This window comes from Ceratotherium simum, chromosome 3, assembly GCF_057802395.1.
Source record: "Ceratotherium simum simum isolate JZ-2026a chromosome 3, ASM5780239v1, whole genome shotgun sequence".
Taxonomy (NCBI): domain Eukaryota; kingdom Metazoa; phylum Chordata; class Mammalia; order Perissodactyla; family Rhinocerotidae; genus Ceratotherium; species Ceratotherium simum.
Genome location: NC_141902.1, coordinates 19157588 through 19178131, shown reverse-complemented (window position 1 = coordinate 19178131; position 20544 = coordinate 19157588). Strand labels below are relative to the sequence as shown.

The 20544-nt window shown below is 37.0% G+C and overlaps 1 long non-coding RNA gene across 1 annotated transcript; it reads left to right on the top strand.

Annotated features, from left to right (window-relative positions):
- The first annotated feature begins 811 nt into the window (after positions 1-811).
- On the top strand, positions 812-13702 carry LOC147917444 (uncharacterized). The gene is made up of 3 exons (XR_015551704.1): positions 812-950; positions 8857-9009; positions 13133-13702. It is a non-coding gene; the product is annotated as an uncharacterized LOC147917444 (long non-coding RNA).
- The last annotated feature ends 6842 nt before the right edge of the window (positions 13703-20544 follow it).

Below are 20544 nucleotides of genomic sequence, written 5' to 3'. Positions count from 1 at the left end.
TAAGTGATGGCTTAGGAGGCTTCCAGTGTGCTTCCCTCAGTTCTCAATGTTCCAGGGGTGACCCCTATGTGGGCTATGTGTATCCTTCTGCTGTGGCCTGTTTGCTCTCCCTGTAGGCGCCCAGGGAGGCTGAGTTATGCTCCTGGCCAGCTGTTGTAATGCTCAGCTGCTTGTAGTTGTTGTGGGCCCTTCAGTCTCTTTATTAGCTGTGGGGAGCCCCAGCACAGTTGGCTGCAAGTTCTAATACCACATTTGTGTTGCAGTATTTCTTTTAAGTGAGTAGGCCCCCACCGTGGCAGGTTGTTAGGCTCAGGGCCTTACAATTGCTGTAAGCCTCTAGCCTATTAGGTCTCTTGTCAGCTCTCTGAGGATTGCAGCTGGGTGGGGCTGGCCTCAGGCACAGGAGCACCCAATTGTTTCAGGTTTTGGAAGGTGGAGCAAACCTCCTATGTGGGTCTTTGAGAAGTACAAGTCTTCTGTGGCTGAGAAGCCCTGCCACCCACAGGTCCACACACACAGTCAACACAGTCCTGCCCGTGTGAGCGCCCGACCTCCCCAAGTGGACCCAGTCTCTCCACGGCGGGAGCCCCACACACTCTGCCACCGCCCCACACTCTCCACCCGCTCCTTGTGCACACCCTGCCCAGCTCAAGTCAGCTCAGTTGCCAGGCTGCAGAGAATCCAGTCACCAATCTATGCAGGCCCACACGTTGCCTGAGGGCTTGTTGTTGGGTGGGGCTAGTCTCTAGGGTGGGCTGCCTGCCCTGGCTGAGCTGGATTAAATCGGTGCTCTAGCAGGTGGAGCAGACCCTGGGCTAGCAGGCCTCAGGGAGAACTCCAATGGCGTCTGTGTCAGCACGCTCACACCAGGCCACAACAATGGCCGCCGCCAATGTCCCAGTCCCTGGAGAGGTCTCACCCCTCACCGAGATGCACTCAGGGCCTATTAGGTGAGTCTCTTGTCACCGAAGCACTGTGCACCTTTCTTTCTGGTGATTTTAGGATGCTTTCTGGAACGGGTGAGTTTGTGCGTGGGCCCTTTAAGAGCCAGTTTTAGTTTCTTTGTGAACCGGGTTTTCTGGGGGTGCTCCCCAATGCTTTAGTAGCAGGCACAGTCAGATATTATGCCGCTGGTCTCGATTGTGCTGGGTCCACAAAATGCCCACAGCGGGGGCGCTCCCCGGCTCAGGGCCCCGCGCCTCCAGGGAGGCTGCGTACCTGTGAGCTGCTCCCGGCGGCCGTGAAGCTGGCGGCTTGTGAAGGCGGCGTTTTTCCTCTCCAGAAGGGAGCCTCTGCCTCTTCTACCCCAGTTAGGATTGTCCGTTGTTGCAGGAGTTCCTCTTATCCAGTTTTCAGTTCTGTCTCAGGGGTAATTTTTCCACGAGTAGTTGTAAATTGGCTGTGTCCACGGGAGGAGGTGAGTTCAGAGTCTGCCTATGCCGCCATCTTGACTCCGCCCCCTGTTTTTTCAGGTTGGTCATTTTCTTATTGCTGAGTTTTAAACGTTCTTTGTATATCTTGGATAACAGTCTATTATCAGATATGTCTCCTGCAAACATTTTTTTCCAGTCTTTGGTTTGTCTTCTCATTTTCTTCACATTGTCTTTCACATAGAAGTTTTTAATTTTAATATTTAAAGTCTAGCTAATCAATTTTCTTTCGTGGATCTTACCTTTCGTGTTGTATTAAAAAGTCATTGCCATATCCAAGGTCACCTAGGTTTCCTCTTATGTTATATTCTAGGAGTTTTATAATTTTGCACTTTGCATTTAGGTTTGTGATCCATTTAGAGTTAACTTTTGTGAATGGTGTAAGGTCTATGCCTAGATTCATTTTTTTGCATGTGAATGTCCAGTTGTTCTGGCATTATTTGTTCAAAAGACTATATCTTCTCCATTGTATTGCCTTTGCTCATGTTGTCAAAGATCAGTTGACTATATTTACATGGGTCTACTTCTGGGTCTCTGTTCTGTTCCATTGACCTATTGGTCTATTCTTTCACCAACACCTCAGTCTTCCTTACTGTAGCTTTATAATAAGTCTTGAGTCAGGTAGTGTCATTCTTGACTTTGTGCTTCTTCAATATTGAGTTGGCTATTCCAGGTCTTTTGCCTCTCCATATAAACTTTAGAATCAATTTGTTGATGCCCACAAAATGACTTACTGGGATTTTGATTGGGATTGCATTAAATCTACAGATCAAGTTGGAAAGAATTGACATATTGACGATATTGAATCTTATTATCCATGAACATAGAATATCTCTTCATTTATTTAGTTCTCCTTTCATTTTAGTCATCAGAATTTTGTGGGTTTCCTCACATAGATTTTGTACATATTTTGTTAGATTTATACCTAGGTACTTCATTTCTTTTGGGTGCTAATATAAATGATATTGCATTTTTAATTTCAAATTCCCCTTGGTCATTGCTAGCATATAGGAAAGCAATTGACTTTTGTATATTCACCTTGAATCCTGCAAACCTGTTTTAATCGGTTATTAGTTTCAGGAGTTTTTTTGTCAACTCTTTTGGATTTTCTACACAGTCAATCATGTCACCTGCACATAAAGACAGTTTTATTCTATTTATTCTCAAATTTTTGTTTGTCTGAAAAAGCTCTTACTTCTCCCTCACTTTTGAAGGATAATTTCACAGGGTACAGGATTCTAGGTTAGTGACTTTTTTCTCTGAACACTAAATATTTCACATCACTCTCTTCTTCCTTGCATAGTTTCTGAGGAAAAATAGAATGTAATTCTTATCTTGGTTCCTCGATAGGTGAGGTGGTTTTTTTCCTCTGGCTTCTTTCGGGACTTTTTCTTTATCTTTGATTTTCTGAAGTTGACTATGATATGCCTCGGTGGAGGATTTTTGATATTTATCTTGCTTATTATTCTTCTCTGGGCTTCCTGAATCTATGGTTTAGTGTCTGGCATTAAGTTGGGGAAATTCTCACTCACTATTGCTTCAAATGTTATTGCCATTATGTATATTTACACCTTTTATCATTGTCCCACAGTTCTTAGAAATTCTATTTTTTTCCCAGTCTTTTTCTTTTTGCTTTTCAGTTTTGCAAGTTTCCTTTGTCATATCCTGAAGCTCAGAAATTGTTTCCTCAGCTATGCCCAGTCTACTGATGAGGCCACCAAGGCATTCTGTATTTCCGCTACATTTATTTTGATCTCTGGCATTTCTTTTCTATTCTTTCTCAGGTATGTCCTCTTTCTGCTTGCATTATCCATCTGTCCTTGCATGTTGCCTACTGCTTCCATTAAAGCTATTAATCATAGTTTTTTAAAATTTCTCTTCTGATAATTCCAACATTCCTGCCATATTTGACTCTGGTTCTGATGTTTGTTCAGTCTACTCAAACTGTGTCTTTTTTCCTGTTAGTATGCCTAGTAATTGTGAAAGGTGGACATGATGTACTGGGTAAAAGTAACTGTGTTAAATAGACCTTTCGTGATGTATTGGTAAGGTATGGGGGGAGGGGAAGCGTTCTACAGTCTTATGGTCAGATTTCAGTCTTTCAGCGAGCCTGTGCCTCTAGACCGTGAACAATTGCTTCTCAGTTTTCCTCCCCTCTACCCTTTTTAGGTGAGACAGGATAGCTTGAGCAGGCTAGAGTGGGGTATTCCCCTTCCCCCAGGTCAGTTAGGCTCTGGTTAAATAGTTTCTCTCGAGGGCAGGCCTTGTTAAGAACAGGACGCTCTGCCAGATTTCAAAAGTTTTCCTTTTCCCCTCCCCGTGCCAGAAGCATGAGGGGATTTTTCTCTGTAATGAGCTGGTAGAGCTCCTAGAGGTAAAACTCGCCTATGACTGGATCTTCCTGGAGTTTTTAACTCGCAGACTTGTCCACACTGAGCCTCCAGCAATTTGTCAACTATACTTTAGGTTTTCTTACCCCAGCACTGGTTCCCACAGAGGTTGCTGCTCTTGGGTTTCTGCTCCGGTAAGTTGTGATTCTCTTTATCCACCTGTCAGTCTCTCCAATTTGAGGGGCAGTGGTTTGCCCTGTGACCTCATTTCTATGATGGATCTAAGAAAAGTTGTTGATTTCTCAGTTTGTTCAGCTTTTTACTCGTTAGGACAGAGCATAAGCTCCTTACATGCCAGACCAGAAACCCCCTATTTCATTTTTACAGACAATTATACTGAGGTTCAAAAAGACATCTAATTAAGGCTACAAACTATAAAGGTATTTGGAGACACACTGCACAGTTACCTAGCCAGGGCATGAAGACGTCTCATGAAAAGTGCTTTCTCACGGACAGACTTGACATCCACAGAGCTGAGGCAAAGCCACTTTGTTTCTTTGCTAAACTCTTCTACTTGATTAGACAGTCGCTTCCCCTAGTCTTCGGGCCACCAGTGGCAGTAGTTAAAAAGGTACACAGAGCTCCATATGGAAGACTGCTTTTTCCATGACTTCCATGTCACGAGGACAGTAGTTAAGAAAGGGCTCCTGAATTCAGAGTGTTCATGAAAAGACCTTCGTCTACCATCCTGCACAATTTCAACCTTACATCCACTACCTACCTTTTCAGTGCTGATATCATTATGCCCTTTCCATAGTAACTATAAATAGCCCAGGATTCCTCTTGAACCTGAAAATCGTAACCCTCCAGGACCCTATAAGCAGAAGATAACCCTCCTGCACTCACCACCCTCACTCATTTCCTATCCTACTTCCTTTCTTTATTTTTCTCAGTAGCATGTTTCACTATATGACATATCTTATTTATCTGCTCCTCCCCGCACTAGAATGTAAGCTCTATAAAGTCAGGAATTATATGTCTTTAGTTCACTGTTGTCCGCAGAGCCTAAAGTAGTGCCTGACATATAGTAGGTTTGTAAATCTTTATTGAATGAATGATTCTTTCATAAGTGAAAACGATTTTCAATCAAATTGACTCTGTGTCTAGGATGTCAATTGGTTTGAATACTTTCAAAACTCGATTGACATTTTATTTGACTAGCAAATGTGTTCAGTCAAAATGTCATTATATAGGCATCATGTATATGATATCTTCTCACTAATATAATTATATGTAAAGTTATTTGCATTTCCCAAAAATATTTTCCCAATGATACAATATACTCAAACCCTAGAACACAATCTGGTGCAGAATTACCTAAATGAGGTTCAGTAATGTTTAAATATGATCATATTAATTTATAAATGCATACTCTATATAATATCTAAAATATTTTATTAAAGTAAAATGTTATGGCTAGGAAATAAAATACTAAAACCTTAAAAAACTTTTTATGACTGGATGGAGCAATTGTAGGTATTGTTATTTTCCTCTTTACACTTTTGGATACTTTCCAAATTTTCTACAATGACTATTAATTTTATAAGAAGGGAAAATATTATTTAAAACAAAGAATATTTTAGGATCCTGAAGGCAAAAATATGAATTGCACAGTAAAATTAAAGATATAAAAGTTAGGTAGAATGGTCTATTCTGTCATTTATCTTAATACTATGTTGACTACTAGTTCTAAAACTGTTCACTCATCAAGTGAATGATTTTAATTTTTATTATATCATGTGTTTCTTGATGTAATATTTCTTATCAGCATTAATTATTTGGGGCTTTTTTTTCTATTTCACGTGAATTAAGTAGCATATTTTGTTAATAAATTTTATTTTTAGAACATTTTCAGATTTACAGAAATATCATGAAGATAGTAGTGATTTCCCATAAATTCTGTATCCAGTAGCCCCTATTATTAACATCTTACAATTTGTTGTTAGTACCTTCAAGTCTATTTTGATGCCTAGTGACCTTGTGCACAGCAGAGCAGCACAGTGCCCCACTTTTTGCACCATCCTCTCACCTACCTGTGCTATATTAGACAATGCTCCACTGCTATTGATTTTCATGGACAATTTTTCCAGAAGTGGGTGGCCAGGTCCTTCTTCCTGAACATCTTATATTAGTATAGTACATTTGCTACAACTAATGAACCAATATTGATGTACTATCTTTAACCAAAGTCCATACTTTATTCAGATTTCTTTAGTTTTTACCCAATGTCCTTTCATTGTTGTTCCAGAATCCCATCCAAGATACCATATTACATTTAGTTATCAGGTTCCCTTAGGCTACTCTTCACTTTGACAGTTGTCAGAGTTCCCTTGTTTTTGATGACTTTGACAGTTTTGAGGAGTACAGATTAAATATTTTGCAAAACGTCTCTCTATTAGGATTTGTCTGATGTACTTCTCATTGGCAGACTGGGGTATGTGTTTCTGGGAGGAAGACCATAGAAGTGAAGTGTCGTTATTCTCACGTCATATCAATGGTACATACTATCAACGTGACTTACCATTGTTGATATTGACTTTGATCATCCAGCTGAGGAGTGTTTCTCAGGTTTCTCCACTGTAAAGTAATTATTTTTACCCCTTTCCATACTGTACTTTTTGGAAGTGAGTCACTATGCCTAGCCCTCATTAAAGACTGGAGAACTATGTTCCATTTCTTTGAGGGCAAAGTATCCTCAAAAATTTGAATTTATTTCCATAAATTTGGACTTATTTGGAATTCTTCTACAAGGGATCTTTATCTCCTTTCTCATTTATTTACTTATTTATTCATTCATTCATTCATTCATTCAATCTTTTGTTTATATAAGTATAGACTTAAACGAGTATTCATTTTATACTTTGGTTAAAGTCCAATACTACTTTATTTCTCTGCTCATGGTTCTATCCCCAGCTATTGAGAGCTCTTTCACTTGGATCCTATGTCCCTTGTAACATACCCCTATCAGTGTGTGTGTGTGTGTGTGTGTGTGTGTGTGTGTGTGTGTGTTGTGTGTAGTGCTTCTTTACTTTCTGGTGCTATAAGATGATCCAGGTTCATCTGCCCCAAACCTAGAATCAGTCATTTCTCTCTGGAACTCTGGTTCCTTTTATTGGAGAATGGTATTAGAAACCAAGATCTAGGTACTAGGTATATTCTTTGCTAATAGAGTGTCATTTCTTTTAGGCTCTCTCAGCTGATAGAGCAAAGAAATATTTTTGAGCATATTAATCCATGTATTTACAGATATGTATAAATATTACTATATGTAACAATTTGTATCTATATGAAGCTAAACATAAGTTCATACTGACGTCTCCAACTCTAATCCGTTACCACATTGATCATTTTATTCTCTTTCCTTTGCTTATTTGCAAATTCTTACTCCAACAGTAAGAAAGCTAGCTCTCACAATCCACTATCTATTTACTTAATTATTCAATTCTAGTATACGCGTATAGCAATATCAGAAGTGTTAACCCATACACCCATGGGGAAAAAAAACTTTATAGTGTAGCCCTTATGCACAGTTCTTTTACCTTATTTCTTACAATCTCAACTTATTTCCAAAGTTACTTATGTCAGCACTTTTTCTCCCCACCACCTTCAGTGAGGTTGTTTCAAATACTTGTAATAAGGTTATATATTTTGTCAATACTGCATTCCATCCTGAGATCTCAGGACCTCCTAAATGATTTTTGTAAATCTGCATACATTGTTTCACTCTTTGTACAGCACTCTTCTCTGGGTTTTGACAAATGCACAGTGTCATACGTCCACCATTGCAGTATTACACTGAATAGTTTCACTACCCTATACATCCTGTGTTTCACGTATTCAATTCTTCCCCCTCCCTTCCTGCAACCACTAATCTTTTTACTGTCTCTATAGGTTTGCCTTTTCCAGATGTCATATAATTGGAATTATATAGTATGCAATCTTTTCAGGTGGCTTGTTTCACCTTAAAAATATGCATTAAGATTCAGAGCCAGCCCTGATGGCCCAGCAGTTAAAGATTAGCACGCTCCATTTTGGCGGCCCGGGTTTGGTTCCTGGGTGTGGAACCACACCACTCATCTGTCAGTAGCCATGCTGTAGTGGTGGCTCACACAGAAGAACTAGAAGGACTTAACAACTAGAATATACAACTAGGTACTGGGGCTTTGGAGAAGGTAAAAAAAGAGAGGAAGATTGCAACAGATGTTAGCTCAGGGTGAATCTTTCCCAGCAAAAGAAAAAAAATAAAGCGGGAGGGGGGCAGATCATTTAAAAAAAAAAAGATTCATCTATGTCTTCTCATGGCTTGATAGTTCATTTATGTTTATCACTGAGTAATATTTCATTGTGTGGATGTACCACAGTTTGTTTATTTATTCACCTATTGAAGGACCTCTTGGTTGTTTCTGGGTTTTGGTGATGACCCAATTATTACAAACATTCATGTTCAGGCTTTCATGTAGACATAAGTTTGCAAAACAGTTGGAAAAATGTCTAGGAGCATGATTGCCTATGATACGATCATACGGTAAGACTATGTTTAGCATTATCAGAAACTTTCCAACTGTCTTCCAAAGTGACTGTACCATCTTGCCATCCCACCAGTAATGTTGCTCCAAATCCTCACCATCTTTGGTGTTGTCAGTCTTTTTTTTTTAATTTTACTCATTCTAATAGGTATGTAGTGGTGTCTCATTGTTCCTATTTGGAATTTCTTAATGACAAATGATGTTGATCATCTTTTCATATTTATTTTCCATCTATTTATCTTCTTTGTGATATTTTTGTTTTACTTTTTAAATAAGGTTGGTTGTTTTCTTATGGGCTGATTTTAAGAGTTATTTCTATATTTAGGATACAATTTCTTTTCAGGTAAGTGTTCTGCAAATATTTCTCCCGGTGTGTGACTACTATCATTATACTCTTAATGGTATTGAATTCAATTTGCTATTTTGTTGAGGATTTTTGATCTGTGTTATGAAAGATAGTGATCTATCATTTCTCTTCCTTATAGTGTTTTTGTCTTGTTTTGCTATTAGGGTAATGCTGGCCTCATAGAATGAGTTAGGAAGTGTTTCTTCTGCATCTATATTCTGGAAGAGATTGTGGAGAATTGGTATAATTTCCTCCTTAAATGCTTGGTAGAATTCACCAGTGAAACCATCTGAGCCAATGCTTTCCTGTTTTGAAAGGTAATTGTTGATTCAATTTATTTAATAGATATAGGCTATTCAAAATAGATATTCTTCTTGTGTGAGTTTTGGTAGTTTGTATTTGGCAATTTGGTAGTTTCAATTCCTTGAAAGCAAGGAATTGGTCTACTTTTTATAAGATATCAATTGGGAGCAGAAAGTTAATAATATTCCTTTATTATTCTATTAATGTCCTTGAGACCAGTAGTGATGATCCTTCTTTCCTTTCTGATACTGTGAATTTGTGTATTCTCTATTTTTTCTTGGTTAATTTGCCTTTATCAAATTTATAGGTTTATCAAATTTATAGATCATTTCAAAGAAGCAGTCTTTGGTTTCATTGATTTCCCCATTCTTTCCTGTTTTCAATTGCATTGATTTCTGCTCTAATTTTTATTATTTATTTTCTCTTGCTTGATATAGGCTTAAAGTGGTCTTCTTTCTCTAGTTTCCCAAAGTGGAAGCTTAGATTATTGATTATAGATCTTTCTTCTTTTCTAATATATGCATTTAATGCTATAAATTTCCCTCTAAGTACTGATTTCACTGAATTACACAAATTTTGATATGTTGTATTTTCATTTTCATTTAGTTCAAAATATTTAAAATTTTTTTCTTGAGATTTCTTCTTTGACCCATATGTTATTCAAAAGTATGTTGTCTGATCTCCAAATATTTGGGAGTTTTTCTAGCTAGCTATGTGTTATTGATTTCTAGTTTAATCCTATTGTGGTCAGAAAACATACCCCATGTGATTTATTTTCTTTTAAATTTGTTAAGGTGTGTTTTATGACTGGGCATATGGTCTATCATTAAGAACGCTACAGGCAATCTTGAGAAAAATGTATATTCTTCTGGTGTTGGATGGAGTATTCTGTAAATGTTAATTAGTTCAGGTTTATTGATAATGCTATTCAGTTCAACTATATCCTTACTGATTTTCTGCCTGCTTGATCTGTCAGTTACTGACAGAAGGGTGTTGAAATCTTTAACTATAACAGCGGATTTGTCTATTTTCCTTGAAGTTATATCAATTTTTATCTCACATATTTTGATGTGTTTTTGTTGAGGTACATATATATTAAGAACAGTTATCTGCTTGGGGAATTGGTCCTTAATTTTTGTATAATGCCTGTCTTTACCCCTAATAATTTCTCTTGTTCTGAAGTCAACTATATCTGAAGTTAATGTAGCTACTCTAGCTTTCTTTTGATTAGTATTAACAGGTTATTTCTCTCTCCATCCCTTTACTTTTAGGCTGTCCGAGTCTTTATATTTAAAGTGGATTTCTTCTAGAGATCATATAGTCCAGTCTCCTTTTTAATATAACAATCTCTGTCTTTTAATTGTTATATGTAGGCCATTTATGTTTACAATAAATTCTGATATAGTTGGATTAATAACTACCATGTTTCTGTTTTCTGCTCATTGCATGTATTCTTTGTTCCTTTTTCTCCCTCATTTATTACTTCCTTTGGTTTTAATTCAGCCTTTTATTTGACTCCATTTTCATTCTTCTCTTAGCATATGAATTATACTTATTTTAAAAAATTTTAGTGGTCACCCTAGAATTTGCCATATACACTTTTAACTAATCTATACCCACCTTCAAATAACACCATACCACTTCATGTGTAGTGCAGGACCCTTGTAGCAAAGTATCCCTGATTTCTCCCCGCTGTTTCTTACAATATTGCTGTCATCCATTTCATTTTTCTGTGGGCTATAATCACAGTATGTCGTTACTATTATGACTTTAAATAAACAGTTGTATTTTAGATTAATTAAAACTAAGAAAAACAGAATGTTTTATTTAATAAAATGCTCTCATTTATTCCTTTTCTGATGTTCTTCCTTTCTTTATGTAGATCTGAGTTTATGAACTATATCTTTCTTTCTCCCTAAAGAATTTTCTTAAAATATTTCTTGCAGGGAAGGTCTAATAGTGATGAATTCCCTAAATTTTTATTTGTCTGAGAAAGTCTATATTTTTCTTTCTCTTCTTAAGAATAATTTCACTGGATATAGAATTATAGGTTGAGGTTTTTTTTTCCACTTTAAGTATTTTAATTCACTCTCTTCTTGCTAGCATAGTGTTAGAAGGGAAGTCTGCTGTAATTCTTATCCTTTTTCCTCTATAAAATAAGTAAAGTATTTTTTTTCAATTCTGGCTAATTTCAACATTTTCTCTTTGTCTTTGGGCTTCTGCAGTTTGAATATGATATGCCTTGATTTTTTTGTATTTATCCTGCTTAGTGTTTTCTGAGCTTCCTAGATCTGTGGTTTGGTGTCTGTCATTAATATTAGAAAATCCTCAGCCATTATTACTTCAAATTTTTCTTCTGCTCCTTTCTCTCTTTCTTCTCCTTCTGGTATTTTCATTGCATGTAGGTTACACTTTTTGTAATTGTACCGTACTTGTTAGATGTTCTGTTCATTTTTTTTCTTTTTTCTTTTTTCTTCTTATTTTTGCATTTCTTTTTGGAAAGTTTATAGTGACCTGTCTTCAAGGTCACATATTGTTTTCTCAGCTATACTAAGTTTACTGATGAGCTCTTCTAAGGCATTCTTCATTTTTGTTACAGTGGTTTTGATTTCTTGCATTTTCTTTTGATTCTTTCCTCGAGTCTCCATCCCTCTGCTTACTTTACCCATCTGTTCTTGCATGCTGTCTATTTTTTCCATTAGCAATCTTAACATATTAATCATAGTTATTTTAAATTCCTTGTCTCATAATTCCAACATCTGTGTCATATCTGATCTAGTCTGATGTTTGCTTTGTCTTCAGATTATGTTTTTCTCTTACCTTTTAGCATGTCTTGTAATTTTTTGCTGAAAGCCAAATATGATGTATTAGGCACTGAGGTAAACAGGCTTTAGTGTAAGGTTTTGTGTTAATGTGTCTAGGAGTAGGGCTGTGTTTAATGTTTGCTGTAGCTGTAAGTGCTACAGGCTTCGAATTCCTTTAGTGCCCTTGTTTTTGTCTTTGGCTTCCCTATGAGCTCTTCTTTAGAAAAAAGCTATCTTGCACCTCGCTGATCTATAATGCACTGTTATCATACTGGATCCCTGTTGATATGATGGCAGAGAATGGGAGAAAGCAAGCATTCTATAATATTATGATTAAATCTCTGTCTTTTATTGGGTCTGTGCACCTAGGCTGTAACCTTTACAAGTTGTAGTTCTTAGATTTTTTTCCCCTTAGGTGTTACAGGAAAGCTACAGGAGGCTGGAGTGGAAAGAATGTCTTTCCTTAGGTAGCTAAGGCTCTGATAAAGTCTTTCCCCTGAAGAGTAGCCCTTCATTATGAGAACACTCCTGGAATATTTCATGGTGGCTACTTTTCCCCTCCTCTGTGAGAGCCAGGAGGGAATCTTTCTTGGCTCTCCAAGGTGAGAACCTAAAATGGTTCATGGAGGTAAAACTCAAGAAAATGTGGGGGCTCCCTTAGCACTACAGTCCCCAGAAGTCTCTCACTCTCACGCTAGTCTGCATTCAGCCTTTAACAATTCATCAAAATTATCCTTTAAGTGTTTCCAGCACTTACGGCTCAAGTGACTTCTTCTTGAGGAAAGGAGATGGAGACTGTGACTCTACATCTGCCTGTCTCTTTGGATTTCAGGCTGGCAGTTTTCTCTGAAATCTCACCTCTCTGATAGGTCCAAGAAAAGTCATTGATTTTCAGTTTGTTCAGTATTTTTCTGGTTGTAAAAATGGGAGCAACAACTTCCAAGCTTTTTACATATCAGAATTGAAATCAGAAGTTTGATTTATTTTTATTTTTAAATCACTAGTGCTAGACTCTTTTGCCTGTACAGTCTCAATACCTCTAAAATTAAATATGCAAGCCTCTGTTGGTCTCACAAACACAAGCATCCATTGATGAGCTTGCCTCTCCTAAGGCTACAGAGGAAATACATGTGCCAGAGGAAATTTTAGCCCTGGAGTCATTTTTAAGGCTCTGGAAACCCCCACACATGAAAATATAAAATTGATATCATCATCCTCCAAGTTTTTATTTCACTGCTTTTAAAAGTAGTGAAATATATGCCACAATATGTCTCATTCTAAAGGTTGAAAAATTTATGCTATGACTATAATGACATCATTCTGCCTCCTACAGAAGACTTTTGCTTGGAGAGTTCAGCAAGAGAACAAAATTAACAGGAAACGTCACTTTCACACACAGATGGAAAAATGTTAACATCTCCTGAATTCTATGACAGTCTCCTTGATGGGAACATATATGTCACCATAACGTCCCAACGATGTGCAAACACATCTTATGAGCAGGTGCTAAACTGAGGTCACTGCTGGAAGATGGAAGTTTTGGCAGCACTGAGAACAAAAGATTCCTCCTAGGTGTAGTTTCAAGCTAAGAAATAAAAATCATGTGTAAGAAATGTTCCAGGCAGCATAAAACTTCTGGATACTTTCGTGACAATGTACAGAGGAGGCCTTTTATTACTTCTATTCAACCTTCATTTCATAGATGATACAGAAATCCTACTCCTTACTTAAAGATTTTGTGAAATAAAATAAAAATTTTCTACTGATTAAATAATGTTGTGACTGTTCCAAAATGAAAAATAAATATGTGACCCTTGCCCTCCTTGAGGCCTGACTTCATAACTGTGAATTATGAAAAGAGTACAGAAATATGTAGCAGATTCATTTTGCTCAAATGTTCCCTATGTACACCCTAGGTGGTCTTCACCTCTAAAATGTATTCCATGTTTCCAATATACTGAGAACAATAAAGAACAGGCAAAAGCATATATAGCCAGTTCTATATCTAGGGAGAATATTAATGTGACTTTTCTATACATAAGATAGAGGAAACATTTTTTCTTTGCCATGTGTGATCCTAAGAAGGTTTTCTCTCTAAATGTTCACAGAGCTATAGAGTGGGGTATTTTGCATACTTGTGGGAATATAAGACAAGTGGTATCTATAAAATATTATAGTGAAAAGAAAGCAATATTCTTAATGAGTGCATGGGAGAGGTATATAGGGATATCAAACATTAATAGCCCAAAAACCTGAGTTATTGTTTAAAGAATTGAATGTGAAATCAAAATATTTCCCTGATTCAATCTCTCTTTCCTCTCAGTCCCACCATAGACACACACACACCCCACACACACACGCACACACATGCTTATGCACACACACCTCACATACACACAAATATATAAGTACTCTCTCCTAGTACTCTACTCCATTAATTCGCTCCTCTCTATTGCATTTGCAATGTGTTCCTTTCTCCTGTCTCCTTCCTTCAGCTCAGCAAAATTGTTTCCTCAGTTCTACTTTCTTTTCACGTTACAGCCCTATCTTCTTCCTTTTGTAACTCTTTTGTTATACCCTTAATATTTGAAATTGTGAAAAATTTGTTACTATTAGACAACGAAGTACACATCAAACCCAGAAAATGGGCAGAGGTTCTTTACTTTTCCCCTTTTTAACTAGATTTCCATTGCCAAGGAGAGAATGAGAAAAGTCCCTTTTCTGGCAGTTTCCTTCTCATTTGCCATGCCTCCTCAATGCCCTCTACCCCCAGGATCTTTAATCTTCTTTATTTAAACTTCATCTCAAGATGTCAATCTATTCCATCTGTTTTTTTCTATATGGAAATGTGTGTGTGTATGTGTGTGCCTTACAATGGTGAATGGAGTTTCAGGTCCTCTGAGTATTGTGAAGAAGTTTGGGGGCAGGGGAATGAAGGAGAGTGGTTGTCTAGCAGTATTCAATAGCTCTCCTGAAACTGCTTCATTGAGACCATCAACAAGACTCAAGTGTGTCCTTTCGGTCTTCCTCTTCCTCCTATTTATAACTGTAATATTTGAGCCTTCCTATTAACAATTTTTCACTGTCATTGGCCTCTGGAACAAAATTCCCATTGGGTTTCACCTTATAACTCTAAAAATTCCTTCTCAGTCTCCTTCATGGGGCTTCTTCCAAAAGAAGGGGGACATATTCCTAAATACAGGCATTGCTGAAGTTATGTTTTTGGCTTCCACTTCACTTTGCATATATTCTTTGGAACATCATATCTCTCTCTCTTTTTTTTTTTTTTGTAAGGAAGATCAGCCCTGAGCTAACATCCATGCAGTCCTCCTTTTTTTGCTGAGAAAGACAGCCCTGAGCTAACATCTATTGCCAATCTGCCTCCTTTTTTTTCCCCTTTTTCTCTCCAAAGCCCCAGTAGATAGTTGTATATCGTAGTTGCACATCCTGCTAGTTGCTGCATGTGGGACACCGCCTCAGCATGGCCGGACGATCAGTGCGTTGGTGCGGTGCGTGCCTGGGATCCGAACCCGGGCCGCCAGTAGCGGAGCACGCGCACTTAACCGCTAAACCACAGGGCCGGCCCCCATCATATCTCTCCTGACTCATCTCTATGCAGATTATGTTCAAACTGGTGCTGAGGAGGTGACATCTAAACTGGGTCTTGAAAGATGAGTGGGAATTCATTAGGTGGATGATGGGAGCAAAATCAGTTTAGAAAAATGGTATTGCATACACAAAAATACAGAGAGATAAATCAAGATGGCAAATTCAGGAGGACTAGCCACAGTGCACAGGAGTGTGAACTGTGCCCCCGGTATTGTGCAATGCTATAGTCCTTGATGGAATATTAGGTATAAGAAGGAACTGTGGAAGGTGAGGCCACTGCAACAGAAAGGTCATCCATGATAAGGAGTTTGGAGTTTATTCTTTATGTCAGTATATTCCAAAGTATATTTTCAGAACAATTGACTGACAAAAAAATTGATAGGTATATTTAAAATAGTCCATAATCACATGAATCCAGGCCCATAAAGTTGATCACATTTAAACAGGTTTCTCTACTAGAGGGAGCTCTTTATAGCCAATATACCTTGTGACTCTCTTAAGAATCTAATATGTAGCATTTGTCATGGCACTCTTTGACATTTTCTAGAATATACATTGGGAATTTGCTTAAGTAATAGGGGTCATAGAAGCATTTAACTTGTATTTTGAAAGATGACCCAGGCAGCAGTACAGAAGATGGCTGGAAGGTATTATAAATAGGATAAATATTGCCACAGGTAGTCATATAAGAAAGGAAACAAGAGGATAAAAAAAGCAAGATGAGTATTGAAGGGTTGATCTCAATATAACCGGTGAGAAAATGATGTGTTGAATAAGGCATTGACATAGGCAATGATAATGAAGAGGAGGAAGAGATTTTTCAAGAGCTTTTTAGGAGGTAAACTCAAGCTTGTTCAGCTTTTGTAGGAGGTAACTCAGCAGGATTTGGTAGCCAGTCGATACAGAGAGGTGGGAGAGAGAGGGAAGAGTCTAGTGCAGGACCCTGATTTCTGACATCGGAGCTGTTTGAAGGACCATAGCATGATAGGGACATTTAAATCCAGAACAGGCAGTAGCAGCAGGGGTAGGGCACTCACAGGGTGAGTGCTACAATGTGAGAAGCCTGTGAAAGGCAGTGGAGGAAAGCCTTCTCTACAATTTTGCGTGGAACTGCACAAGCTCTAAAAGGAGCATTTTTTCATGTCATGTGACTAAGTAGAATGAAAAATTATCTCATGTGATTTACTCTCTCAGGGATTATTTCTAATTTCTTTCAATAATATTTGTTCCTATATAAATTTGATCGATATATTTAGTTGCCAATAAGTTTAGATAGAACTCAGGTCTGGTACTAAAATGAAAACTCACCGTTATTCCTTGTGTTACTCTTCAAATAATCCCATTTCTGTAAAATAAACAAACAAATCATTCTCCCAAAGAGAGGCTGGAAACCATAGTTTTCTCTATTTTGCCCCTCATATTCCAGTCCTACTGTTTCACCTTTTTAACATCTCTCATATCCAGAAGACTCCAAAACAGTCCTGAAAGACACAAAAATAGAAATGAACAAATAAAAGGACATATTATGTTCTTGGGTGGGAAGACTTAACATCATAAATATGTCAACACAATAAAAATATCATTAGGTTTTTTTTCCTAAAGCTAAGCAGAGTTCAATTGGAAAAACAAAAAAAGTAGTAATAACTGTGAAATAAAAGATAACTCTGCAAAGAGGAGAATGAGAATAGCCTATCCCTAGAAGTTATTGGCACATATTATAAACCTTCTGTAATTAAAACAGTATGGAATCCACACAGGAAGAGACAGGTTACATAACACAAAAAGACGAACTATTGACAGTGACTTTAAAACACAAGAATTTGACTGTTATGTCCTTATCTGAATATATTCTGTGGTCCCCAAAAAGTAAAACTTGGAAAAATAACTGACTATACGGTTTGAGGATTTATATTGTAGGTAGCAGTGTTGTAACATTATTATGAGACTGTTGTCTTTGTAGTGAGGGAAAAGGCAAAGGAGGAATTTACCATTGAAAACCAGGAGTGTTGGCATGAGAGAAAGAGGAAACAAATGTAAAATCAATAAGATTAGGTAAAAACCATACACTCCTGAATTTTGAATTGGAACTCACAATAAACATAAAAAATACGAACTCATAATAAATTTTATCTTTAAAAAATACACATTTCTTAGCCTTATCCTCTGAAAACATGTAAAAACAATAACTGATTCCATAACAATGAGCATCGCCTAGCACCATTTGTCGTCTCTAAATATCAGTTCACAATGTAAGTAGTAAAGTCTCCTTGGAGAACGGATGATTCTGAGAGCTGGGTTAGAAAATTTAAAAGATGATCCTGGGACATCTTGTCATATAAGAAAGTTTGAAAGCTCTCAAAGACATAGAAGTCAACTTAAAGTGGTTTCCAATTGGGCAAAGATGGGACAATTTGAACATCAATAAGCATATTTGCAATAGATTGAAATACATCAAACATATTTTAATACATGAGTTCATAATGATTCTTTTAAAATAAAGAAACTCATTGGTAACTTCAGAGAAGGCTAGGGAACCAGCTCATTATTTTGAGAACTGGTACATAAAGGGCAACAGATGTTTATCCTGCATTTCCTATATGAACCACAAGTCAAGGTAATCAAATTATTGATGGGAAGTTTCTATTTATAGTAGTATTTCTATAAATAAATGAGAAAGAATAATTGAATTAGAATGTCATCATTTTGTAATAGTTGCTATAACACACAAGAAAAGAGGCAAGCAAATATTATGTGCCCTCTGATATTATGCAGCACAACCTATAAAGAATTCTTGCCAAAAAAAATCAAACGTAAATCTGATCAAGCTTTTAAATTTAACCACCATTTTCTGGGAAATATCAAAGTTAGAATAACATCGTAAATATTACCATGAATATGCAATCAGCAAGTATTGTCTCTGTCTCTTTAATAAATAAATTTCAAAATAAAAAAGAAATGGAAGGTGAAACTAAGATTAAAAATATTTAAGAAACATCAGCAACCAATTACAATGAGTGGACCTTATTTGGATACTGATTCAAAGAAATGAATTACAAAAAAAATTCTTATAAAAATTAGAGAAACTTGACCACTGAGTACATATTTGGAACTGTTAAGAAATTGTTAATTTTTTAGGTATGATAATGACATTGTGGTTACATTTTTCAATGAGTCTTTATCTTTTAGAAATTCATACTCAAATATATATAAGTTAAATGTATTGATAATTGACTTCAAAAAACCTGGAGCAGGGCTGGCCCAGTGGCATAGTGGTTAAGTTCACAGGCTCCACTTCGGCGGCCCGCGGTTCGCAGGTTCGGATCCTGGGCATGGACTTAACTCACCGCTTATCAAGCCGTGCTGTGGCAAGAGTCCCACATACAGAGTAGAGGAAGATAGGCATTGATGTTAGCCCAGGGCCAATCTCCCTCAGCAAAAAGAGGAGGATTGGCAACAGATGTTAGCTCAAGGCTAATCTTTCTCACCAAAAAAAAAACAAAACCTGGAGGTAAAGTAGGTGGGTAGGAATAAAGATAAAATAACATTGGTCATGAATTGATAATTTTTGAAGCTGGGTGGTGAATATTTGGGAATTCATTATATTATTCTCTCTACTTTTTATTTTGAAATTTTTCATAATAAAAGATAAGAAAAAATTCATATTATTTCCTCCTTCCCCTTTCCCACATCAGGTTCCCATTTTCCTTTCCTAAAATATTGCCATAGTAACTGGTCTCATCAACTTGAATTTTCACCTCTAAGAGTCATCCAGAACATGCTCATTAGATTCATCCTCTTAAAACTTTAAAACACAACTTTCTACAAGTAGCTCCTTTGCTCAAAATTTATAAGTGATTCTCCACTTTCCTCAAAATAAGCAATCATAAGTTTATTCAAAATAAACCATCATTAGTTTGATACCAAAGACACCTTCCAACCTGTTTCCACCCAACATTCTCAATTCTTCCTTTACACCTCTTTATGAACTCACTGCTGTAGTCAAAGCAGTCTATCTCTCCACTTGTCTACTTGTCATTAAAACAGGTGTGGGAACTCCACCTCCACCTTCGCTCTTGCAGTGCTCCTTGCCTGAGTAGTTGTCCTTCCTCTGTATTTATCTTAATTTGGTCCTTCCTCAAAGACCTATTCAAGTTGCACCTCCTCTCTATAGCTTTTCCTAAAGACTTTTCAACTATAGTCAACTCTCTCTTATTTGAACTCCAGTAGCAGTTACTTTCCTATAACTCTTTTTATCACATGCTACTTGACATGGCCAGTGTATTTTGATGCATATATACTCCGCCTCTTGGATGTCAGGGACTATGTCAGATTTTTATGTTCTCAAGCACACACTGCAGTGCTTCATACATAGTAATTGCTCAATGTTTGTTGATGTTGTTGCTGTCATTGCTGCCATTATTATTGGTTGTGGTGGTGATGGTGATGGTAGTATTGGTGATAATGATAAAGAAAGTTCATTGGATAATAATTGTCAGATCCCAAAATTTATTCATTGAGATAACCTTGGACCTAAAGACTTACAGCTGAGTTAGAGAGTATTGATTAACAAAACTGAAAATTCAACTTTCCTGTGGTCCTAAAAGTCCACTCTATATGTCTCCATAACTTAGTCCTGCCCATCAAGATGGTTGAAAACATACAAGCAAACAAACAAAAAAGAAAAACCAAACAAAATCCTATTTTCGAAACTCTTCATTGACTTTATATTCCTTGGAGAAAGAATTACAACTGTGCTGATATAGCATTAGAGGTTTACAATCTGCCCCAAAATCCAGAATCAAATTTCATTCTCATTATTTCCTTATATATACACTCTGCTTTAGTTAAAATAGTCTAATTTTAAATATCTTTGGAACCGTTCCTCTTCTATTTCCATTAAACTTCCTTAGTTTAGAGCTTCATAATCTCTTGGATTGTTTCAATTCCTTTTCTAATCAACCACCTGTCCTCCAGGCATGCTCCCTTCCAGTTCATTCTCCACCCACCCTTCACTGGAGCCCAAGAAGGATTTAGCCTGCTGAAAATTCTTCCATGACTATCTTAGCTATAAAGGCCAAATGCCTTAACATGGTTTACAGGACCCTTTATGAGATTCACTTTCATTACTTCAAATAC